The 25,351-nt window shown below is 42.2% G+C and overlaps 1 protein-coding gene across 1 annotated transcript in view; it reads right to left on the bottom strand.

The window, feature by feature from the left end:
- The window catches only part of CA1 (carbonic anhydrase 1), a 108,628-nt gene that overhangs the window by 13,551 nt on the left and 69,726 nt on the right, over positions 1 to 25,351 (bottom strand). Inside the window, exon 2 of the mRNA XM_070477439.1 lies at positions 9,838 to 10,015. The gene's annotated coding sequence lies outside the window, so the exon portion shown is untranslated. The remainder of the gene's footprint in view (positions 1 to 9,837; positions 10,016 to 25,351) is intronic.

Here is a 25,351-nt window from a genome sequence, read left to right as displayed (position 1 = left end):
AAGCCAAGACTCCAGCCTCCACGTCTAGCTGCTTTCTTTGCCTTCATCTCCTCGGAAGGCCACGCCGGCCGAGCCAGGAGGCGGGTGATCCCCAGTTTCCCGTCTCGGCCCACGATCCTCATAAGTCCAGCTGAAGCCTGGACTGAGGTGAGGCTTGCCAGCTGTTGAGTGATGAGAAGATTCACAGGACTTGTCAAGGAGGCAGTGAAGAGTGATTAATATGTGTCAGATCTTGGCTAGGTCCACATTTCCAAGGCTCTAAATGTGCTCAGAGGAAACAGCCTGAAAAAATAAGCCTTCCCCGTAACACTTTCCTTGCCCTGGGAGCCGTAACTCCTTCCACATTCGGGTGTTGTCTGAGCGCCCTGGGCTTTCCGAAGGAAGTGGGTCTGTCACAGCTCTTAGCAAGGCTTATCAGAGCCACGTTATCTGCCCCTTTTGGGTGATGACTGCTCACTGGCTCAGATGCAGAATGGGAAGAGACCTGAGTTTCCATTCCTCACTTTAGTAAGTTGAAAGAATTATTACTTAAAGGGAACCTTTAAAAGACACCATTTATTGTGGGTCCAGGATATCTCAAATGCTATGCTAAAAGTTTATATGCAGCAAATCATTTAATTCTCACAATAACCCAATCAGGCATTAACATCTGTATTCCACATAGGCAGACACTGCAGACAGCTCCTCAGGGTTATAAATGCTTGTGAGTGGATGCTTACATTGCATCAGGCCAGGGTTTAAACCCAGATCTGTTTGACTCCAACGCTTGTACTCTTTCTTTCCTTTCCACTGCCAACAAATACCCACTGATCTCCATTTGATTCTGTTTGCAGGAGGATTGACTTGGTGGATCCAGACTGGTCTGTCTCAAGGTGACCAATAGTTGGTGTTGACCCTTGGGTTACTTTATTTTAGATTTAGAGTCTCAGGTTGCCCAGAAGCTCATAGAGGGATAGAAATAGGCTACTCTTGGTCAGTTACTGCTCTGATTTTTTTGTTTAGTTGCTAAGTTGTGTCTCTTAAGATGCCTGCTGACTGATACTTTGTTAAAAGTAACTTTAAGTTGAACTACTATATTAATCAATCGACCTATTTGAGAAAAGGTAATTCCCTTTTTATTACATGATTACATGATAATTCATCACATGAATGTTTAACATTCATATAGGAATGGTAATTTATTTAAAGTTGAGGCACAAAATTGGCCTGAATCCTAACCATTATGACCCTGAATTCAATTATATAGCCAGGGGCTGTTTGTTTACTACCACAAGCAGAAAGCTATATAGAGAAAGATGTAAAATTTAATGAGCACCTGTGGTTTACATCCTGACACTCCTTTCATTCACTTTTATCCGATTTTCTACTTACAAACTTCACCGTTCAGCTTAATATCTGTACTAAATCCAAATATCTCACTTCGTGTTCCTTCCACTTTCACCTGTAGCATCCTCATAGGACATTTTTCTAAGCCTATAATCTTCGGATGGCTTTTGCAAACTGAAGAGTTTGGTCTACATTGAACTCTGCTCTTCTAATTTAAACACTTTATTCCTTAAAGACCATCAAGGATGTAAGTACATATTGTAGAAGGTTTCCCAAGCCCTGTCCGAACATTCCAAATAAATCCATAGGTACTTGGAGCAGGAGTAAGTAAGCTGATGGAAAAACATATTTATTTTTAAAAAGCAATGTAAAACTGCATAAATAAATTTTGATAGAGAATTGGTTAACTGCTAAATTGAGAAGTATCAAGCTATATGTCAATAAAATAGAGAAAATATAAACAAAACTGTAGCATTTTAAATAAAAAATTTTAAATGTTGAAGGAATGATGTGCAGAATGCTTAATGTTAACAATTACATTGGCTTAATTTAAAATTTGATGAAAATGTATTAATAGGCTGGGGAGAGGGAAGAAAGATTGCTTTCTTTACCTTATAAATGAAATTTTAGAAGTCAAATATTTACTGGAAAAAACTTAAAGCTAATATGTTGATATTATCTTTAGTCTTAAACCTTATGCCCTAATTTTATCTCTTGACTGTCCTTGACAATAAATAAAATTCTTGCAGCAAACACACAAACAAAAAGAACTACAAAGAAGCTAACAGATTCACTGTGCTTCCTACATGTGCTAGTGGTAAAGAATCTGCCTGCCAATTCACGGGGCATAAGAGACATGGGTGTGATCCCTGGGTTGGGAAGATCCTCTGGAGGAGGAAATGGCAACCCACTCCAGGATTCTTGCCTGGAAAATTCCATGGACAGAGGAGCCTGGCAGGCTACAGTCCTTGGAGTTGCAAAGAGTCAGACATGACTGAGCATCTGAGCACAAAACATTTACTGTGCTTAAGGTGAGCTATTTCACTATGCATGCCTTTAGGAGTGTTGGAATAGTCTAGAAAAGTCTATGGTTCATTGAATAATTAAAGTTAAAAATGATGACCTAATTCAGTTCTTGCAGTAGACTTGGGGTTAGGTTAGTCTCACTTCACTTTTAGAGAGGAATAACTGCGGCTCAGAAAATTCAAGTGGACAAGGCAGGATTTGAATCTAAAACCCATAAGGGAATCCTCTTCTCTATTTTATCACAGGGCCATCTTTAACAAGCTGCCCATAAAATGCTTGCTTTAAACTTACTTAATAGCTGATAACATTTATTTATTGAGTAGCATCAGTTAACTTTACTGAAGATAATTTTAGTGCCCTAAAATGTTTTCAACAGAGCAGAGACGTTTTCTCAGTGTTTCACAAAATTTGAAAACTGTATTTAGCCAACCCTAAATTATATTTAAAAGTCTTAGTGTTTCTTATCTGATTTTTTTTCTCGTAGTCTCTTAAATGAACATTTTCCTCTGATTCCTACTTCAATATTTTAAAATTGAGAAAATGAACTATTATGAAGGCAAGTAAATTATGATGAGTTCCAAGTTTAACTTTATAATTAAAAATAGTTCTTGGTAGAGAAGGAACTAAGAATGCGAAAGAATGATGTCTCATTATGGTAGAAATCTGTTAAATGCCACTGAAAAGAAATTCCAAAAGACAGTAGCAGTTCTATAATGCTTCGTATTCCATAGGATACATGGATATCCTGGGACCCATATTTTCCTTAAAATACGGGAATATACATAGAGAAAATCAAGTGTCATGTTTGTTAAATTTGGCATAACTTTCACAACGCTCCTTAATTTCCCTGCTTCTCCAGATTTGATACTGCTTAAGGTGACAAGAGAAAACTTAATTCTAGTGGAGAAGTGGGTCATGGAAAATGGTAACATTATCTTGGACGTTTCTGCAGTAAGACAATTGGAAATTCTGCTGAATCAATTTAAATGGCTGGATTTCACAGCTATTATTTCCTCCAAACTGGTCTTTCTCTCCCCTTGTAACAAGATGTTTCACCAGCTTCATTCTTTCCAATGGAAGTCTGTCTCCACCCATACCACGCTTGTTCCCGTTTTAGGACTTTGCACTTGCTGTCCCCTCTGTCTGGATTCCTCTGTATCCAGATCTTTTCACAGGCTCAAATATCACCTTCCCAGAGACAGGTTTCCTGACCTCCGAATTTAACACAGTCCCCAGTTCTCAGTCACTCAAATAATTCCTTCCATATTTCTTTCATTACATTCGTTGCATCTTGAAATTATTAATTTTTTTTGCATTCTGAAATTTATTTGTTTACTTGCTTAATACCTATAACCATCTCTATAATGACACCTTGATAACAATGGGCTATTTTATTGTTTATCTCACTATGTTTACTTTAATTATAACATGCATGGTAAATAGTGGTGTTCAGTAAACACTTTAGAGAGAACAATTAAGGGGTCATTTTGAATGTCAGTTATTGTATTTTTATAAAGACTTAGAAGACCAGAGCCGTCATTGGGGACTCTGTCCACCCAAACGCACTGGTCTGAACTCAGGTGTGAATGAGCTTTGCTGGAGGTAAACTCATGTTCGTATCTGGAACTCAGAAACAGAGCTTTCCACTTTCAGTTCTATTAATGGAGGAATGAGATGACCAGACTGTGTCTGTCAGTCATGGCTGGGAGAGTGAGAATGCTGGTCTTTATAAGTGTCAAATTTTTTGATACTTTGTAAGTGTCAAAACTTAAGTCTTCAAATGTGGTTTGAAGTTTTGACATACAAATTTCAGAAATCCATGACTCTTAAAGAAAAACTTTTGACTTTATATTTCCTGTATTGGAACATTTTATTTTTATTTTTGAAGGCAGTTTTAAAATTCATTAATGAATATTTTTCTAATAACCAAGTCAACTCTGCATAGGTGACTATTTTAATCCATAGCATAGGGGCTTTCGGTTTCTTGTGACTTCTTGCTTTTGAAAACATTACATTTTAAGTATGTCTAGTCGATTGTCATATATATTAAAATCAGACTGGAAAGATATATACTGAATACACTGAAAGGATAGGCTTCTGAACTTTAAAGCTAATTGTTGAGTCCCTTCTATTGGATGAATGGGTAACTTGAGCAGGTTAAATGTGTCATCCTTATATTTATTTTTAAAACAGACAAAATAATGTTTATGTCTTATCTCCTATAATGTTTTGGGAATTGACAAGCTCCTCTATAGAGATGACATAGTTAAACAATATGTTTCATCTAAAAAGAAAGTAACATGCATAATGCTTTACAAAGCTTAAAATACTGCACAAACGTAAATGATTAACTTCAGCCTCAAAAAAGTTTGATTTTTAACTCTCAGGTAAATACATAATATAAATACATGAAATAGAGTAAAATAGTTCAAGTGATTGCATGTGGCCTGAAATTCAAACAGTTGTGTAACGGAAATCTGCTTGCCACAGATTAAGCTAAATCTCACATGTAAACATGAAAGGAGATAAGTTCTCAAACTTAAATATTAAGGGGGGTGAAGGTCAGTCACATCAATTGCCTTGTTGTAACATCTTTCAAGCAAACTTTGTTGGGTCCGTCTATCAAAAAGCTATTTGAAGATTTAAAAACATTTTCTCCTGACTTCCCAAATAGTTCTGTTAGCTCTCAAACCATTTTTATCAAAGGCTAGATTTCTAAAACACATTTGCAACTGAATATGTCCTCTCTTGACCCTGTGGTTTTTGATATGCAGTCCGTAGATGACTGGCTTTAGAGTCACAGATACGTGAATGAAAATGCATGTGCATGTCTCATCCAGTCCCTCACTTTGGGGAGATGACCGGAACCAGTTTGGACTGCTAGCAAACATCAAGCTCTATCAATGGCATTGCATTAGTGGTATCGTATTAGTGGTATTGTATTAGTGGTATTGCAGTCTTTTCAGACGCATCTGGGGGCTATATGAATCTGCCTTCACAATCCAATTACCAAAAGATATGCTTTGATGAAAATGTCTCTGATCAAATACATTTACACACTTTTACAAACACTCTTTTAAGAGAAATGTCATCTTCCTGAGATGCCTTTCACCTTTAGGAAGAATACAAATATTAGCAGCCACTGAAAGAAATATTTACTGTTTTACTTGTTTTTAATCCCCCTAAGATTTTAAAAATCCTTTGATCCTTTTACTAGTACCTGACTTCAGAAAAGTAAATCTTTTTTTTTTTCATTCTTTTCTTTTTTGATGCTTTTTTATCTATTGGGTCAACATGCTAACAACGACAGAGTGGTGGCTTTTTCTGCAGGGGTTTTTGAATCGCGTGTTCAAGTCAGGTCCATGATTAAGTGAAGACAAGCCTAATAACCAAGTGCCTTTTAGTAGTGGAAATATCACGGCTGCATGCTGGAGGTTGCCATTTTAATTTACTCCCAACTGATCCTTGTCTTACTGAGGCTACCAAAGAAGAGTGGCAAGACCACTAATTGAAATAGCGGTGTTCAGAGTGACTCGGAGTGCACGGAGGACGCACGTTGCTGAGAGTCTGTTTACTGATCTTAAGCAAGTGAACACAGCCACCTGATGGGGATGAAGCCATTGCTATTAATACAATGCTCCTTAGGTCTCTAAGACTTTCATTTGCTTCACGGCTATTTTCAGTCGTTAGTTAGCATTAACTAAAACTTGTCTGTCTCAATTTCTCTGAATCATTGTATTATTCATTTTAAACTGCTTTAATGATAGCACTCTTTTGAAGGTTTTCTTTCTTTTTTTCATCAGAATTAGAAATAAAGGCACATAGCTGATGCACAGTAAGACACAGCTGTGATTTTTTTCCACTCAGTGTACTACTGATAATGGGAAACTGCATGGACTGTGGTTAACTTGGACAGGACAGTTAAATGCCCATGACACTCTTTCAGTACCCACGCTTCCAACGTGTCTTTGGAGAAACCAAGCTTCACACGACTTCAACCCCCTGTTTCTGGTGTAGCTGGTAAATGTATTTCTACATTCACACAAAAATCTACTTTAATTTCTTCTAGTCCTAAGGGTGCAGGATCAGAGCACAGGATGGACCATAACATATCCTCCTCTCTTCTATTCCTAGGGCTAGAAGAAGAAAAAGGAAATTTACATTAGAATCCCTACAACAGGATTTCAGAAAAGATTCTTGTTCTTTGTGCTAAAGGCCAAACAGCAAGATTTTAGTGAAAGTCCCTTCAGGGCTTGTCTCCCATATACAGATTACTTGTTTAGTTGCTAGAGGCCTTGTTCTGAATCTGCTCTGCTGTTATTTGAATTTCTCGGTTGTGTCTGACTCTTTGCAACCCCTTGGACTGTAGCCCTCCAGGCTCTTCTGTCCATGGGATTCTCCAGGCAAGAATCCTGGAGTGGGGTACCACTTCCTCCTCCAGAGGATCTTCCCGACGCAGGGATCGAACCCATGACTCTTACATCTCCTCCACTGACAGGCGGGTTCTTTACCACCAGTGCCAACTGGAAAGCCCTTAGGCAAACGACAGCTACCTAAGTATGTAACTTAAGCTCAGCTGATCTCTTAGACGGACTTGGCCGCAAGTGAAGAATTTTAAGGACTCTTAAAGATCTCTGATAAAACACTCCTCCTTTAGCAATGACTGCATGGCAAGAGTGCGCAGGGTCTTTCCCTGTGGCTTCTTACGGCTCCTTTTTGGAATCAGAAAATGTTGCAGGGGTTAGCCAAGCAGCAGTTCTCAGCTGTGACTTGAAAGGCCTTGAGTCTCCAAACGTCATGGTTGAGAGTGAAAAGGTGTTGATTGCATTCCCTTATACCTACTTTATCTGGCTGGTGGTGGAGTTCCTTAACACGCAATACTTGGGTAGTGCCGTTAACAGTCCTAAATCCTTTAAGACTGCCCGGGAGTGTGCCTTTGACTACTTGGTAACGTTCCACATAACCTTTGTGCAACTGCCTGATGATTACAAAATGAGGGGATGACATGTTGGCTGGTGCCTTAGTTTTCCATCATCACCCGGGAGGCAGCCGGAACCGGTCTGGTGAGAAAGAACTCCAGGAAAAGCCTCCACAGCCTCATGTCGGTAATGCTTGTGAAACGGAGACCCCGAGTCCAGAAGAGCCCTCAAGGGCCTCCGTGTACGAATGAAGCTCCAGCGAGCATGAAGTCCGTGTCGTGGGCTTCCTAGGGCGAACAGGGCTGAGTTTACGCAGTGATTGGATCTGAGAAGATGAATTCATCCTGTTGCCGATTTCTGGGGGCGCTAGCTGGCTGGGTTTAGGTCTGACATTCTTAAGAAGTGGTCTTTTGTTCCCCCTGTTCCAGGCTCCAGGAGTGCTCAGATATCCGCTTGCAGAGTTGGACAGGATTCAACTGCTAGCGGCTGGTACCAGCTGTTGCTACATATTTCAATCCTAATTTTGTTTTTTGGTGAAGACTGTGTTTCTAGTCCTTCCTCTCCCCGCTTACAATACTACACAAATAGTGCCATGTGGTTTGCTGGGGAACTTGATAGTATTAGTAAAGGCCAGTGGCTCCTTCCAAAGGCACACCGACTATTAACATAAAGTTACTTTTGGAAATAAAGCTGAGTGTGCTGTTTATTTTGGGTGCTACACTTTTAAAAGAATCACTTTTTAAAAGGAGAGGTGGCAAACAAAACTTTGCTGAAGGATTCAAGTCCTTAAAACACAAAGTTGGAAAGATGAGGAAGAAAGGGATGATCATCTAACAGCAGCTAGACGTCATGAAGCTTGAAGAAAAGATAGGGTGTCTTTTATTAGATCAGATATTAGCAGCAGTGTTCTGGCATGATGAACATGCCTTCTGCATGAGATGAGTATGACATCCACTCAGAAAGCAGCTCCGCGGGGAGAGAAGCGCCAACCATAATAGATGTGACCTTTCAGAGCCTTGACTGTTGGCACTGTGGAAGGGTAATCCTAGATCACCCATTTTTCCATTTAGATGCAGCAAAGACTGACAGGGCAGCTGTCCTGCCTCAACCAACAGATTTATGGTCTGCTCTCGGTCTCCTTCCCGCTTGCCTCTTTCAAAGTGAACTTGAAAGTCCAGTACTTTCCATTCCCTCTGCAGAGAACCTAGAGGTGAGGCACCATTATATTATTTTTGTAAGGCTCCTGTTGACCCAGTGCAGAGATGGATGATAAATGGAGGCACCTGAGAGATTTTTAAATTAGATTTAGGAGGATTGAAATATAGCTACGGACAAGACTTGAATTGCCGTGTCTACACAAAGCTAAATTGAGCCCAGCTTAATCCTCTCGTCACAATATGAACAAAGCCTAAGACAAATGGTACCACGGCAGTTGGGCACCACAATTTCTGGTCATTGAAATGAGCTGTGGATTGAGTGTGTGACTCACCACTGCGCCCACACTGCCGTTGAGATCACCAGCCTGCCTCCTTAGCCGTCAAAGCTGCCCCCAGATCACTTCAGCCCAACTTAGGGGAAGGACAACGCAAGTTTGCAGGGATTTCAGTGACCTATTGCTTCTTAGAGTGTAAAATTGGGCGGGGCAGCCCTGCGTGAGGGAGGGGAGGGAATCACATCCACTGCGTGTTATAAGAAGCACCTACAGAAGCCTAACCTTTCTCATTTTCCTCAGGGGGAAAGTGCTTAAAACTAGTCCAGTTCAGTTCGGTTCAGTCGCTCAGTCATGTCTGACTCTTTGCAACCCCCATAGACTACAGCATGACAGGCCTCCCTATCCATCACCAACTCATGGAGTTTACTCAAACTCATGTCCACTGAGTTGGTGATGCCATCCAACCATCTCATCCTCTGTCGTCCCCTTCTCCTCCTGCCTTCAATCTTTCCCAGCATCAGGGTCTTTTCCAATGAGTCAGCTCTTCGCATCAGGTGGCCAGAGTATTGGAGCTTCAGCTTCAGCATCAGTCCTTCCAATGAATATTCAGGACTGATTTCCTTTAGGATGGACTGGTTGGATCTCCTTGCAGTCCAAGGGATTCTCAAGAGTCTTCTCCAGTCCAGCAGGAATGCTACAGCTGCATTCTGGCATAAACATGTATGAGCCTGTCTTTTCTGGAAGTCGCACTCTGTTTTGAGTGCCCAGCTTGAACGTCAAGCCGACACTGGACTGCGGGCTCAGTTCCGCCGGGAGCCATGCACCCGGGCTTTGCCCTCTGCACCTCAGCCCCGGGCCCCACCCGCGCCCGGCCCCTGCCCTCACCCGAGGCTGCCCGCCCGGCCCGCGGGCCGCTCTGACCGCCCCCACCCGCCAGCCTTGCCCAGCCTCCGGTTCAGGACCCCTCATGCCGCCCTGGCTCAGACACCACTTAGGCCAGGGGCTGAGAGCTCTTACCAGAGAAGACTGCCCGCGGACCGAAGCGGCAGCGAGGGCCGGCTGGCATGAGCCGGAAACAAAGGCCCGCGCGCGCGCTCTTCAGGGAGGAAATGAGGGGGAAAGCACCTGTCCTACCTGCGAAAGGAGAAAGCAGGAAAAGCACGGGCCGGAACTGTGTGCCGCGCCGAGGATGGCACCAGGCTGTGACCGCGTCACTCCGCTGACCTGGCACTTGCGGCTCCAGTCTCATTCATGGTATGTTTATTTGTGACTTTAAGTTTCTCGGTGGATAATAAGTTCATGTGGTTCTAAACTTAAAGGTATAAAAGGGTACAAAATTAGAAAAAATCTCCCTCAATCATCGCAGAGAGAACCACAGTTATCAATTTTGCTCATACTTTCTAGTTGATAAATACACATGAAAAAACTGCAGATTTTCTCTTTCAAAGAGTACAGTTAGTATACTCTGTATATGTTTTTGGCCTTCACCTCTCCCCCTTAGCCTGTTATTTAATTTTTAAAATTAATTTTTTTTTTCATGGACAAATAACCCCAAATTTCTCTTGGGATCAAGTACAACTAATATCTTGAAACCACAGAATGAAGTGGCTTTATGGAAAGCAAGAAAATAAGGCACATTAGAAAATTTCCTCAATTCTTTGGGCATGAGAGGAAAATAAGAAAAAATTACTTCCACTTTGTAAAAGCTTTGTGGATGATAAGATCACTCACAGATATACCAGATTCCCGGTTGCTCATTTGAAATTCCTGGGACCACATGTGCTTCAGAGTTTAGAACTTTTCAGATCTTATAGGATCATTACAGGGCAGATATTATATACATAATGTCCTTAATGGGGCACTAAGGAGGTGGAGGAGTACCCTGTAATTTAACATTTTACTATTTTTATATGAAAATGTATGACTAGTCATAATAAGTGGCATAAGTAAGGAGTATAATTAGCTTCATATCAGTTCAGGTCAAGTTTTGTTCACAAATGAGTTCAGGCCAAGTCAGGTCAGATTTTTGCAGAAAAGTTTTTGGTTTGCAGAAAGTTTTGGATTCCATGATTGGGAGCAAGTCATGGTGGATCTGTATTTCCCTGTCCTGTGTGAACTGGGTCAACATAATGGCAATGTGCGTGGTAGGAACACCACCAGCTCTAGACTCAGGAGTCTGACTATCTGCTCTACCACTCAACCCTGAGATGTCATTGTGGATGGGGCAGTACTGACCAAGACTCAGAGTCCAGGAAGCTCCAAGGAGCTTTTGAAAATGAAACCTCCAGAAAGTGGATGGCCCCAAACCAGCCTGCAGGACTGAAGCAGTCTGGGCTCATCAAGAATTGGACTTGGGAAACTGTCCCATGCCAGGCATTTGTGGTCACCCTTTCAGACTGGGACCATCTTAATTCATTTATGTATTCACTTACTGAATATTTGTGAATGCTGCATAATCATAGTTCTATTGGATGACATCACCGACTCAATGGACATGAGTTTGAGCAAGTTCTGGGAGCTGGTGATGGACAGGGAGGCCTGGCATGCTGCCATCCATGGGGTCGCAGAGAGTCGGATACGACTGAGCGACTGAACTGACCTGAACTGACTGATGAAATTATTCAGAAACATTGGGAGATGACCCTATTTTCATGGGAGTTAGAGCTTATTGGGGACTTATAACAAGTAAACAACAACCAAATACCTGAGAATTGTAAGTTCTTTAAAGGACTAAACTCGGTAGGGAGTGGTGAGGGCAAGAACAGGCTACTTAGGTTAGGCAGACAGAGAGCCAGCCTAGAGATGCGTTCTCCACGTCCAGAGGAGCCCGCACCGCTGCGTGAAGGGCAGGGCTGGAGGGCCCGGGGCTGGCGGAGCCGCCAGCTGCTCCTCGGCCTGCAGCCCTCCGCGCCTGGAGCCCCGGGCCGGCTCCTTCTCGTCCTGCAGATTTCAGGTCCAGAGCTGTCTGCTCAGATCTTCCTGAGCTCGCTCAACTCGGCTTCTCCACCTCTGCCAGTCACTTTCTACCCGCCACCCTGATCGCTTTAGAGCGCTTACAACCATTTAAAATTACCTTGCTCGTTTTTGCACTTGCTAACTGTGTTTCCTCTCTTAAAAGGAAAACTTCCTAAGACCCCTGATGTCCGGCACCTGTGGGTATCTAAATATTTGCTGAATGACTAAAGGAGGAAACGATGCAAAGGCCCTAGGGTAGAAAAGAACCTGGTGAATTCTAGGAAATGAAATCAGGCCTTTGGGTCTTGTCGCGTTAGTGGCCCCCAATGAACCCTGCCTCCTGCTGTCCGTGACCTTATGGAACCAACACCGACCCCCCCCCCCCACCCCATTGACTTTGGGCTTGGCTGCATGACTTCATTGGCTCATGGGACATAAGCGAACAACAGAAGCTTGGGAAGTACTTATTTGGAACACAGGTGGGCCTTGAGAGAGAGCCTGCCTGGTCTTGCCTCCTGCAAGTGGAAACACCACTTGGAGAGCCAAGCCTGATCACCCAAGGGTGCCAACAGCATTTAGCTCCCTGCTGAGCCTCTGGTTAAACACAGCTGCAGGAGCGGGCCCAGGCAAAACCAGAACAGCCTTCCTAATCCCCTGAGCTCCGCACCACACAGTTGTGAGATAAAAAAAATAATTGCCTTAAATCATAGATTTTTGGGGGTGGTCTGCTACCAGCAAAAGAACAGAAGCAAAAAGTGAAGCACAGTGAACAGGGGGAACTGATACGAGATGCGTTCAGAGAAGCAGGCACGGAAACGCCACTCAGGGCCTTCTATGCAAAGTTCTTTTACACTAAATGGGGTGGAAAAATCATTAACAGGTTTGAAGGAAAGAAAGAATTTATGACTGATGAGATCAGTTAATAGGCTGTTCCAGTCCTCTGGCCCTGCTTTGACGAGTGGAATTGGGTGAAAGAGACTGCACCGACTTCCAGGCTCAGGCCTGGAGGCTGATAACTTCAACCTCCTTTATCCAGGAATAAGCCCTTGGAGGCCTGTGTCCGCATTTAAAAAGTTGATTGCCCTGCTAGAGAAATCATATTAAGAGGTCCTAAGTCACAGAGCTCCCCAGATTCAACAGGAGGGGACATACTCCAGTTTTCTTTAGGAAGAGTCTAATCTGCCTGAAGACCCCAGATATTATCGTTCACGTCTCACAATAACACTCTTAAGTTGCTAATATCATTTAAAATTCTATGGATGAGAAAAATAAAGCTTAGTTGGTTTATGCCACTTTGTTTAAAGTTTCATGGAGGTAGCAACTCCAAACACAGACTATTTCTACTAGAAGAGATTAGGTTGGCTCTTCTGGCTGCAGTGGAGAGTCTTGGTGGCAGAAAGAGAGGAGGCGAAAGTTGTTAGTTAGGAAGAAGGTATGAGAAAGGAGGGGATATTCTAGGGAAACAATTCTTACCACCCTTCTCTTATCCCAACCCAAGTACTCTGACCTTCAGCAACAACCATAACCACAATCTCCGAAGAATACCTCCTTATTCTAAGTTTTCCACACTATAATTGCTTTAAATTCCATTAGAAGGAAAAAATAATTATTGAAGCATTATTTTCAGTGATTAATAGCTAAAAGCTGGAAACAAATACCATCCAATAGGAAAATGGACCAATTCATTGCCATAGAATGGAGTATAAACAGAACTATATGCATCAACACAGATAAATCTCAAAAACATAACTAAGCGAAAAAGTTAAATTGGATAATAATAGATATAGTATAATACCAATTACATAATTACACCCCCTTCTCCTCCTGCTCTCAGTCTTTCCTAGAATCAGGGTCTTTTCCAATGAGTTGGCTCTTCGTATCAGGTGGCCAGAGGATTGGAGTTTCAGCTTCAGCATCAGTCCTTCCAATGACTATATAGGCTTGATTCCTTTAGGATTGACTGGCTTGATTTCCTAGGAGTCCAGCAGACTCTCAAGAGTCTTCTCCAACACCGCAGTTAAAAAGCATTAATTCTTTGATGCTCAGCTTCTTTATGGTCCAACTCTCACATCCATATACAATTACTGGAAAAACCACAGCTTTGACTATACGGACCTTTGTCAGCAAAGCGATGTCTCTGCTGTTTCATATGCTATCTAGGAAACAGTGGCAGGTTTTGTTTTCTTGGGCTCTAAAATCATTGCAGACAGTGACACAGCCATGAAATTAAAAGACACTTGCTCCTTGGAAGAAAAGCTATGAAAAACCTAGAGGACTCTAAGGGTGAGTGGGGGTGAGGTTTCGATTGGGGTCAGAGTATAGAGAATCTTATTCCAGCAGATCTGATCAAGAAATCAGTGACTTAATTTGTCCTTACAGGTTGGTGGGTGAGGCTTCAGGAAACATAAACTACACTAAAAATCAGATATACCGGAAATAGCTAACAAAGAAAAATGAGGTTCAACGAAGTGTGAGTGATCTCATCAGGACCTTTATTATTTTAACTGGTGGGGAGAGTTTGAAAGGAGCAAAACATTGGGCTTCAAACTAAAAGAAAGCTGATGTGGAGATAGCAGTGAGGCTGAAGGTAAGCCAGAGAAACAGACCTATTGTATCAAGGGTTCTCTGCTTTTTCTCTCGGCAAGAACCCAGTGGAAGCAGCTTGCAATGGCACTTTACATCTAGTTGACAACGTGGTGGAGGTTATAACACAGTTTATTCCACCATGTCTCATATGACCTCCTTCAGTTACCCTGGGATGTCTAGACTTTCTGAAAACTGAGCCCTGAGTTAAGCACAACTGACTGAAAACCCATTTACCAGTGTTATATATGACATACCACTGAGGAGACCAAATTCTTTGGAGGAACATGGTGAGCATGTGGTAATTGTCCCAGACAGATTAATTTTCCTGGTTGTATCATTTGGTTAATGGAAGAGAAAAAAAAAGAAAGAAAGAAGAAGAAGAATAAGACATAAAGATACAGAAAGAACAGTTTAAGCTCCATTAAGTCTCCATCATCCAGTCTTTGGGAACAAATTACATAGTCCTTTTCCCATAAATCCTTCCAGGAAAACTTAAAAGATGAGATTTCTTTCTTTTTTTTTTTTTTAGTCTTTAGCCCATCATGTTTGAAATAGTCACTTCTTAAATAGTCATATCTTAAATAGAAAATCAAGCCAACCATTTTATTTATAAGTTGAAATACCATTGTTCCCTGAAAACAGGCACACATGTGTTCCAAATACATTATTCACCTTTACTTGTTAACCTATAAGGTGAAAATTAAATATCAAATTTGGCCCAAGAAGTGTGTTCAAGATGGTGGGCTAGGAAGATCCTGACCTCACCTTCTCCCATAGACACAGCAAGCCTACAGCTGCATGTGGAATTGTTCTCTGAAAGGGAGATAACAAGTAGATAAGCAGAGACTCCACAACAGAGGGTGAAAGGATATCGCTGAGAGGGGCAGGGAAAACTGAGATTTGGTCATGCTGAGGATAAAACAGTATCCACGCCCCGCTGATCCACAGTCAGGAAGGATCACAAAGGCATGATTCTCTCCCTGAGAAGCAAGAGATTTGAGCTCCACATCAGGCATCCCAAGGGCTTCCCTGATAGCTCAGTTGGTAAAGAATCCGTGTGCAATGCAGGAGACGCTGGTTCAACTCCAGGTCAGGAAGACCCCCTGGAGAAGGGATAGGCTACCCACTCCAGTATTCCTGGGCTTCCCTGGTGCCTCAGCTGGTAAAGAATCCACCCGCAATGCGGGAGACCTAGGTTCGATCCCTGGGTTGGGAAGATCCCCTGGAGAAGGGAAAAGCTACCCACTCCAGTATTCTGGCCTGGAGAATTCCAGGATGGTATAGTCCATGGGGTCACAAAGAGCTGGACATGGCTGAGCAACTTGCAGTTTCACTTTTCAGGCATCCCAGCCCAGGAGAAATGAGCTTCCAACACACCTGGCTTTGAAAATCAATGGGCAATTCAAGAAAACTGTTAAAACTACAGGGAATGGGAAACTCACTTTTAAAGGCCTTGCACACAGACTTCCTTTACTTCAAAACCATCACAGAAACATTACACTGGTCATTTCAGGCTATATGTAGAGGCGATCTGCTTAGTAACTTTGGAGTGTATGTTAGAGAGGCAGAGACCCATCGGGACGCTCCCTCTGGAGACTGAGCCGCTGACGGCTGACAGCGGTAGGTGCTGAGTCATGGTCTCCAAAGCAGAAGACTTAACTCTGGGACCATAGACGGGTCTCAGTCACTCAGAGCTTCATGCAGTGAAATTGTATTTACTGAGACAAGACCGAGCAGGCTTCTGACATAGACATCAGCAGGGGGACGAAAGAGGACCCACCCTCACTAGTTTCAGCAAGGCATTATATACTTCTCAACTGGCTGCTGAGAACAGATGAAAAGACTATCTCGAGGTCTATAAAGTTCCACCAGACCCTTTCCCAAGGCACACGTCCTGAGATAATTTTGGCACAAGACTAGCCAGGGAGAACGGTTCTGGGCAAGGTCTCTGGGCGAGAGACACTGCTGCGTCATCAGGGGCACAAGTCTTGAGGGACAGGTTCCCAGGCAAGATCTGTAACAATTATAATCACTACCGCAGAGCCTCAGAAAAGCGTTTTCATGAATAAGACATTGTGCTGCGTATTCGTTAGCTCCAGACCCAAAGAAAGCTCAGCTTTCCTGCAAGATCCATTGTTGCAGGAGGCTTAAGGAACCTAAGAGCGAGAAGGTTCACCTCCTCCTCCTTAAACGGCCCTAAGCGTCAACTCTCTCAACTCCAGCCGGAGCCACCTTGCTAAAGGCAGGGCAGGTTCCGTTTTGTAAACCCCCGTCTAATCTGTTAGTACCAGAAGCACATCAGCAGAAAGCCTCTTCTACCACTGCAGCCCAGACAGGATTCACGCTGACTGGGCAATAACCCCGTCCAGCAGCAGCTGGCAGCTCCCGGGGCTAGCTCCCGTAGCAGTTCTGAGACCCAGCTCCGCCGTTGCTGTGTCTGGGCCACGCTGGGTCTGCCGTGTCAGCAGCCATCCCTGGCCACCAGCGCCCCGCACGCAGCCCGCGCAGGAGACAGCGCCCGAGCATCGGCTCAGGTGCCAGCCCACATCTGAGCCCCACAGCACGTCCTACACAAGGCTACTGCTTCCAGTCTGGGAGAGGCGGCCGACTTACCCAGGACGCAAGAACGGAAAACAGAGAATTAGGCAAAACCAGGAGACACAGAGATAGGTCCCCATCAAAAGGACAGGGCAAAACCTGGCAAAATAAAATAAAACATGAGACACACAATCTACCTGGTACGATGTTAGAAGTCAGGTCATAAAGATGCCCACTGAACTAGGGAAAGGAATAGACAAACACAGTGAGAATTTCAACAGAGAGACAGAAAATATAAGCAAATGCCAGACAGAAGTTATAATTGAGCTGAAAAATACACCAGAGGGGTTCAGCGGCAGACTGGATGAGGCAGAGGAATGAAGCAATGAGCCGGAAGACATAACAATGGAACTCATCCAGACAGAGCAGTGAAATGAACATGGAATTTAAAACAGTGAAGGTACTCTGAGGGACCTTTGGGACAAGATCAAGCAGAATATTCACATTATAGGGGTTCCTGAAGGACAAGAGAAAGAAAAAGTATTTAAGGAAGTAGCAGCTGAAAACTCCCCTAACCTGGGAGGGAAACCAACAGTCAGGCCCAGGAAGCTCAGAGAGTTTCAGATTTGATGGACTCAAAGAGATTCACACCAAAACACATAATTAAAATGGTAAAAGTGAAATGTTATAGTTAAAACACATTACAGTTGCGATGGTAAAAATAAAAGATAAAAAGAATCTAAAAGCAGCAAGAGAAAAACAACTTGTTAAATACATGGGCCATCAGCAGATTTTTCAGCAGCAGCCTCAAAGGCCAGGGAGAAAAGGACGAGATATTCAAAGAACTAGAAGGAAAGAATAAAAATAAAAAACAAAACAACTTCCGAGTCAGGAATTCTCTACCCACCAAGGTTACTACTCAGAATTGAAGGAAAGTTTAAAAGTTTCCCAGGCAAACAAAAGGTAAGAAAGTTCACTACTGTTAAACTGACCCAACAATGTTAAAAGGGACCTCTTTAAACTGAAAGAAGAGGTACTGATTCATAATAATAAGAAAACACATGAAAGTAAAAATCTGACTGGAAAAAGTGGATGCATGATAAAGATAGTGAATCAATCACTTATAAGGCAAACATAAGTCAAAGGCAAAAAGAGTAAAATTAACTATACAAAACTGACTATACTATTACAATATTAGTTAAGAGGTTGAACATTCTTTGGCATTGCCCTTGCTTGGGAATGGAATGAAAACTGACCTTTTCCAGTCCCATGGCCACTGCTGAATTTTCCAAATTTGTTGACATATCAATTGCAACTCTTTAACAGCATCACCTTTTAAGATTTTAAATAGCTCAGCGAGAATTCCATCACCGCCACTAGCTTTGTTGACTGTAATGCTTCCCAAGGCCCCCTTGACTTCACATTCCAAACTGTCTGGCTTTAGGTGAGTAACCACGCCATCATGGTTATCCGGGCCATTAAGACCTGTTTTGTACGGTTCTTCTGTGTATTCTTGCCATCTCTTCTTAATCGCTTCTTCTGTTAGGTCCTTACCGTTTCTGTCCTTTATTGTGCCTGCCCTTGCATGAAATGTTCCCTTGATATCTCCAGTTTTCTTGAAGAGATCTCTAGTCTTCCTCATTCTATCTTTTCCCTCTGTTTGCACTGTTGATTTATGAAGGCCTTCTTATCTTTCCTTGCTGTTCTCTGAAACTTTGCCTTTGGCTGGGTATGTCTTTCCCTTTCTCCCTTGCCTTTCCCTTCTCTTCTTTCCTCAGCTATTTGTAAAGCCTCCTCAGACAAGCACTTTGCCTTCTTGCATTCTTTTTCTTTGGGATGGTTTTGGTCACTGCTTCTTGTACAGTGTCATGGATTTCTGTCCACAGTTCTTCAGGCACTCTGTCTATCAGATCCAATCCCTTGAATCTGTTAATCACCTGTACTGTATAATCATAAGGGATTTGATTTAGATCATACCTGAATGGCCAGCTGGTTTTCCCTACTTTCTTAGATTTATGACTGAATTTTACAATAAGGAGTTCATGATCTGAGCCACAGTCAGTTCCAAGTCTTCTTTTTGCTGAGTGTATAGAGCTTTTCCATCTTTGCCTGCAAAGACCATGAGACTGTAAATTGCTGCAGCCACTATGAAAAATGGTATGAATATTCCTCAAAAAAGTAAGAATAGAATTACCATATGACCCAGCTATTTCTCTTCGAGGTATTTATCCAAAGAACATGAAAACAATAATTCACAAAGATATATACACCTGTGTTCATTGCAGCATTATTTACAGTAACCAAGATATGAAAACAACATAAGTATCTATTGATGGTTGAATGGATAAAGGAGATATCATCTATATAAGTATATATTTACAATGAAATAGCGGTCAGTTATACAAAGGAATGAAATTCTGCCCTTCATGACGGCATGGATGGACCTTGAGGACACTATAAATGTGAAATAAATCAGACAGAGAAAGACAAGTACTATATGATTTCACTCCTATGTGGAATTCAAAAGCAAAGCAAATTCACAAATAAAATAAAACAAAATAAAAAGCAGACTAATAGATACAGAGGATAGATTGGTGGTTGCCAAGGGGGGGGAAAAGGGTTGGTGGGTGGGCAGAGTGGGTGGTGGCAGTCAACTATATGGTGATGGATGGTAACTATTTGTGGTAATACAGTCAACTGTGATGACTGGTAATACAGTCAACAGGTGTTCAACTATAGCACTGTACAACCTGAAACATATATAGCTAAATATTCATACTGGACACTCCACATTAAAGCTCATTTTAGAATAAAGCAGAAGTAAGCAAAGTTAAACATGTACAAAATGTAACCCTAATCTCCCACCCCAACAATTATTCCTCTCAGTATTCTACCTATAAGTGGCACTACCACCATCCCTATTTCTTGAGGAAGAACTCTGAATCTGTTTTGAGCACAGAATCTATGTAACAACCACTAACAGGTTTAATATTTTCTTCCTTTATAATATATTTTGAGTTTATCTACTTTCCCCCATGAAATTAAAAGATGCTTACTTCTTGGAAGGAAAGTTATGACCAACCTAAATAGCATATTAAAAAGCAGACACATTACTTTGCCAACAAAGGTCCATTTAGTCAAGGCTATGGTTTTTCCAGTAGTCATGTATGGATGTGAGAGTTGGACTATAAAGAAAGCTGAGCACCGAAGAACTGATGCTTCTGAACTGTGGTGTTGGAGAAGACTCTTGAGAGTCCCTTGGATTGCAAGGAGATCCAACCAGTCCATCCTAAAGGAAATCAGTCCTGAATGTTCAGTGGAAGGACTGATGCTGAAGCCAAAACTCCAATACTTTGGCCACCTGATTGGAAGAACTGACTCATTGGAAAAGACCCTGATGTTGGGAAAGATTGAAGGCAGGAGGAGAAGGGGACGACAGAGGATGAGATGGTTGCATGGCATTACCGACTCAACGGACATTAGTTTGGGTAAACTCTGGGAGTTGGTGATAGACAGGGAAGCCTGGTGTGCTGCGGTCCATGGGGTCACAAAGAGTTGGATAAGACCGAGAGACTGAACTGACTGACACAAGAAAAAGATAAAGAGGTAGCGTATGTAAAGCATTTAGCACAATGTCTGAAATGCAGCGGATGTCCCTCACTTGAAGCTCCATTTGGATCTCACTTCACACTTTCTTTTCTGAGTCAGTGCTCTTTGTGCTGGGTCCTCCAGTTGCTCTCATACTGAAGTATGCACACTTCACTTTCAGCAGGCTGTCCACAGCGTCATGGTCCAGGATTTATGGCAAATGATACATAGAAGCAACATAGTATTAATGGTTTTCTACTGCTGATGTAACAAATTACCAAAATTTAACAGCTTAAAACAATGCAAATTTATTCTCAACACTTCTGGTGGTCAGAACTTTGAAATGAGTCTTAGGGACTAAAATCAAGGTTTTGGCAGGGCTGCATTCATTTGCCAGGCTCTGTGGGAAATCTGATTCTTTGCCTTTTCTGGATTCTAGATACTGCCTACACTTATTGACTCATGGCCACTTTTCTGTCTTTAAAGCCAGAAGCTTAGCATCATTTCTCCTTCTGCTCTGTCTGTGTCTGATGCTTATAAGGAACCTTGTGATTATATCAGGCCCACCTGGATAATTCAGAATAACTTTACAATCTCAGGTTTGTTAATCTGAGATTAAGTATTAACTAAGGATTAACTAAGATCATGGCAACTGGTCCCATCACTTCATGGCAAATATATGGGGAAACAATGGAAACAATGAGAGCATTTATTTTTAACTAAGAATCTTAGTTAACTAAGATTCTTAGTTAATACAAAGTCCATGAAAAGTACCAAATTCATAGTTTCTGAGGATTAGGGCTTGATAATCATTGGGGGCCATTATTCAGATGACCAGTGACCAGCTGTGGGTGTGTCTAGTGGTGAAAGTAAAGCCTGATGATGTAAAGCACAATATTGCATAGGAACCTGGAAAGTCAGGTCCATGAATCAAGGTAAACTGGACATGGTCGAGCAGATGGCAAGAGTGAACATTGACATCTTAGGAATCAGTGAACTAAAATGGATGGGAATGGGTGAATTTAATTCAGATGACCATTATATCTACTACTATGGGCATGAATCTCTAAGAAGAAATTGGAGTAGCCATCATAGTCAACAAGAGTTTGAAATGCAGTATTTGGGTGTGACCTTGAAAATGACAGAATGATCTTGGTACATTTCCAAGGCAAACCATTCATATCACAGTAATCCAAGTCTATGCCTCAACCACTAATGCCAAAGAAGCTGAAGTTGACCAGTTCTATGAAGACCTACAAGGCTTTCTATAACTAACTATAACCAAAAAAGGATGTCTTTTTCATCATAGGGGACTGGAATGCAAAAGTAGGAAGTCAAGAGATACCTGGAGTAACAGGTAAGTTTGGCCTTGGAGTACAAAATGAAGCAAGGCAAAGTCTAATAGAGTTTTGCTAAGAGAAAGCACTGGTCATAGGAAACATCCTTTCCCAACAACACAAGAGATAACTCTACACAAGCACATCACCAAATAGTCAATACCAAAATTGGTATATGGTATACAGTCAGCAAAAACAAGACCTGGAGCTGACTGTGGCTAAGATCATCAGCTCCTTATGATAAAATTCAGGCTTAAACTACAGAAAGTGTGGGACTCCAGTAGGCCATTCAGGTATGACCTAAATTAAATCCCTTATAATTATACAGTGGAGGTGATTAGTAGATTCAAGGGATTAGACCTGGTAGACAGAGTCCTGAAGAACTATGGACAGAGGTTTGCAACATTGTACAGGAGGCAGTGACCAAAACCATCCCAAAGAAAGAGAAATGCAAGAAAGCAAAGTGGCTGTCTGAGGGGGCTTCACAAACAGCTCAGGAAAGAGGAGAAGTGAAAAGCAAGGGAGAGAGGGAAAGATATACCCAACTGAATGCAGAGTTCCAGAAAATAGCAAGGAGAGAAAAGAAAGAAAGTGAAAGTGAAAGTCACTCCATCCTGTCCAACTCTTTGTGACCCCATGGACTAATTCCATGGGATTCTCCAGGCCAGAATACTGGAGTGGGTAGCCTTTCCCTTCTCCAGAAGACCTTCCCAACCCAGGGATCGAACCCAGGTCTCCCGTATTACCGTTGGATTCTTTGCCAGCTGAGCCACCACGGAAGCCCAAGAATACGGGAGTGGGCAGCCTTTCCCTTCTCCAGGGGATCTTCCTGACCCAGGACTCAAATTGGCACTCCTGCATTGCAGACAGATTCTTTACCAGCTGAGCTATCAGGGAAGCCTGATAGATAAGAAGGCCTTCTTAAATCAACAATGCAAATAAATAGAAAAAAACAATAGAATAGGAAAGACGAGAGATCTCTTCAAGAAAATTGCTGCAGTCCATGTGGTCACAAAGAGCTGGACATGACTTAGCCACTGAACAACAACGAAAACAATTCAGCTGACCACAGATAGGGAGCAGAGAGCAGGTTCTCAAAGATTCATTAAACAGGGGTGCACATTGATAGTGATGTGGGGTATCGAGGAGGAAACTGGCCAAATGGGGAAAAGAGATGGATGTCAGCTCTAGACATGATTGCCTTGGTACATTTAGGGAAAGAGAGTCAGGGAAATTAACTTCCTGTTGAGCTTAAAATGATCCAGAGATTTTGCTTTCTAAAATGCAGGTATAACTCTGTGTGTGTGTGTGTGTGTGTGTGTGTGTGTGTTGGGGGCAGCCCTAGGGTGCTTGAAATAACATGCTAAAGTAATAGTTTCATTAGTATTGTAAAGAATACTGCTCTTTGGATATTTGTTGTGGTTTCTTAGATTTTTAATTGGAGGATAATGGCTTTACAATGCTGGATGAGCTTTTGCTGTACACCAACGTGGATCAGCTGCAAGTATGATACATCCCCTCCCTCCTGAGACCCCCCACGCCCCACGCCACCCCTCCCGGCCATCACAGAGCCGAGTTCCTGTGATCCACAGCAGCATCCCTCCAGCTGTCTGTGTTAAATGTGCTGATGTGTATACGTCAGCGCTCCTCTCATCCTACCCTCTCATTCACCTACTGCGTCCACCAGTCCATTCTCCACATCTCCATCTCCATCTCTGCCTTGCAAATAGGTTCATCAGTACCATTCCTTCTAGACTCTATATATATGCATTAATATACAAATAAAAGCAATATTTGTTCTTTTCTCTCTGACTTACTTCCCTTTGTATGACAGACTCTAGGTTCATCCACATCGCTACAAAAGACCCAATTTCATTCCTTTTTATGGCTGAGTAATATTCCATGGTGTATATGTACCACAACTTCTTTATCCATTCATTTGTCAATGGACGCCTGGGTTATTTCCATGTCCTGGATATTATAAATAGTGTTTTAATAAACATTGGGGTCCATGTGTCTTTTTGAATTGTGATTTTTCTCAGGGTTTATGCTTAGTAGTGGGATTTCTGGGTCATATGCTAGTCTTATTGCTAGTTTCTAAAGGAACCTCCATACTTTCTCCATTGAGGCTGCATGGATTTACCCTCCCACCAATGGTGCAAGAGGGTTCCTTTTTTGCCACATCCTCTCCTGCATTTATTGTTTGTAGACTTTTTGATGATGGCCATTCTAACTAATGTGAGGTGATACCTCATTATAGTTTTGATTTGCATTTTTTAATCAACTGGCTGATAGAACCGAAGGGAGTGGATTTTTCTATATTGTTATTTCTTCTGGAGATCTTACTGGATTTTCAAGTTCTAATTAGTCATCTGTTGATTCTTTTGGATTTTCTAGGAAGATAACATATATCATATATTATTCTGAAGAAAGCATCAATGCTGGTGCCAATAATAGATATATAAGAGGAAGTGGTTAAGAAGAGCTGAAAACGTGTGTTTTGGCAACATGATTATAATAAAATCATTTATGTGCACTGTTCACCTTTAATTCCCCTGTGGCACAATAGCATAAAGGTGAGTCAGATTGATTCTAAAGTGAGTTTTATTTTATAAGGGATGTTATAAACCCACACAGGTTTGCTCCATCATCATGGTTGGTATTTGGGAGCATGTTCATCTCCTCACAGTTTAAGGAAAAAGTGAAGGGAACACTTTTATTTCTCAACACTTTGGCTTCAGGCAGCCCCTTGTTACTTTTCCTACTCATGGGAGAAAATCCAATTTCTTAGTAGCTAATTTAAACACTAACTTTGACCCATACCTTTTCCACCACTGGTGGAGTGCCACGCACTCTGTTCATGCAGGTGATGAATGCTGCCAAGTGTCCCATCTGTTGATCATTTAAGAGGTGTAGACTTACATACTTGAAAGGCATCGCTAAGAAAATGTTACTCTTTATCTCCCCCCAAATCCAATAATCAACTTTACTCATAAGTTTTGAGAAATGTACATCTGACAACAGCCAGTGCCGTTGGTAATTGATGTCCGACAATAGCCAATGCTGCATTTCAAACCTGCTACCCATGTCGGCTGTAAGTGAACTCACTCTTACACTTAATTAAGCAAGGCCCAAGATCAGCTTTACATGCATTACTGAATCCTCATCGCAACCATCTTCATTGTGATTCAACAAATATTCCTGTCCTTGTGAAGCTTACTTTCTTCCAGGAAATAGACACGTGGTATACAAATAAGTAACTCTAGTCTGTCTCAAACCCCTTTAACAAAACGTTCCTCTTCTAACTGAGAGCTCCCCTAGGGAGGAAGGCCAGGAGTCTCCAAACAGAGGAAATAAGCTGCGAGTATCATTTTTTATCTCTGTCTTAAGCGGCAGGAGGAAACAAACCAGTGATACATTTTCTCCCTTCTCTATACAAATCTAAGAGCTTCCCTGGTGGCTCAGACAGTGAAGCGTCTGTCTGCAATGCGGGAGACCCGGGTTCGATCCCTGGGTGGGGAGATCTCCTGGAGAAGGAAATGGCATACCGCCCCAGTACTCTTGCCTGGAGAATCCCATGGATGGAGGAGCCTGGTGGGCTACAGTCCATGGGGTCGCAAAGAGTCAGACACGACTGAGCGACT

The sequence above is a fragment of the Odocoileus virginianus genome, chromosome 15 (assembly GCF_023699985.2).
Source record: "Odocoileus virginianus isolate 20LAN1187 ecotype Illinois chromosome 15, Ovbor_1.2, whole genome shotgun sequence".
NCBI classification, from domain to species: domain Eukaryota; kingdom Metazoa; phylum Chordata; class Mammalia; order Artiodactyla; family Cervidae; genus Odocoileus; species Odocoileus virginianus.
This window is presented reverse-complemented; position numbering and strand designations above follow the sequence as displayed.